Source organism: Brassica oleracea, chromosome C4 (genome assembly GCF_000695525.1).
Source record: "Brassica oleracea var. oleracea cultivar TO1000 chromosome C4, BOL, whole genome shotgun sequence".
NCBI lineage: Eukaryota > Viridiplantae > Streptophyta > Magnoliopsida > Brassicales > Brassicaceae > Brassica > Brassica oleracea.
Window position 1 is genome coordinate 14,532,052 of NC_027751.1, and position 613 is coordinate 14,532,664.

Consider the following 613-nt stretch of genomic DNA (forward strand, 5'->3'; position numbering starts at 1 on the left):
GCAAGCGCCGAGGTTGTGCACATACATACCTTTCCCGCCACGATCGCTCTTCCGATTCTTGGAGTTCCTAGAAGACGTGTCTGCAGTTTCTTCCTTCTCCCAATGAGCTATCAACTGCTCCCACATTGTCCCGTTGATGAACCGTGGCCTCTTGTTCTTCTGCCAAACTGTCTTCAATATATAGTATTTGCATAAAGATTTAACAATACAAATGTTTTTATAACACGATTTTACACAACAACATTTTTTGTAATGTAAGATTATATGAATATGATTGTATAAGTATATGAGTGTTAAGATGAGATGTTATGAAAACAATGATATGCATACATAAATATTTTAATGAGTTGTTATATTTGAACGGTTGTGATCTAATACTATACTAAACACTTATTATGTGTTATTTTCATAGTTTTGGCATCTAAATTTATAGATTTTTATGATTGAAATTTTTTATAATTCGTCGGAATATACTGACGACATTCCGACGAACCTGTCTAGTTCGTCGGAATGTCGTCGGTATATACCGAAGAATTACCGACGACCTTTACAAACTTCAACGAAATCCTTGGTCGTCGCTATGTCGTCGGTATATTGGGAGGGATTTCCGACG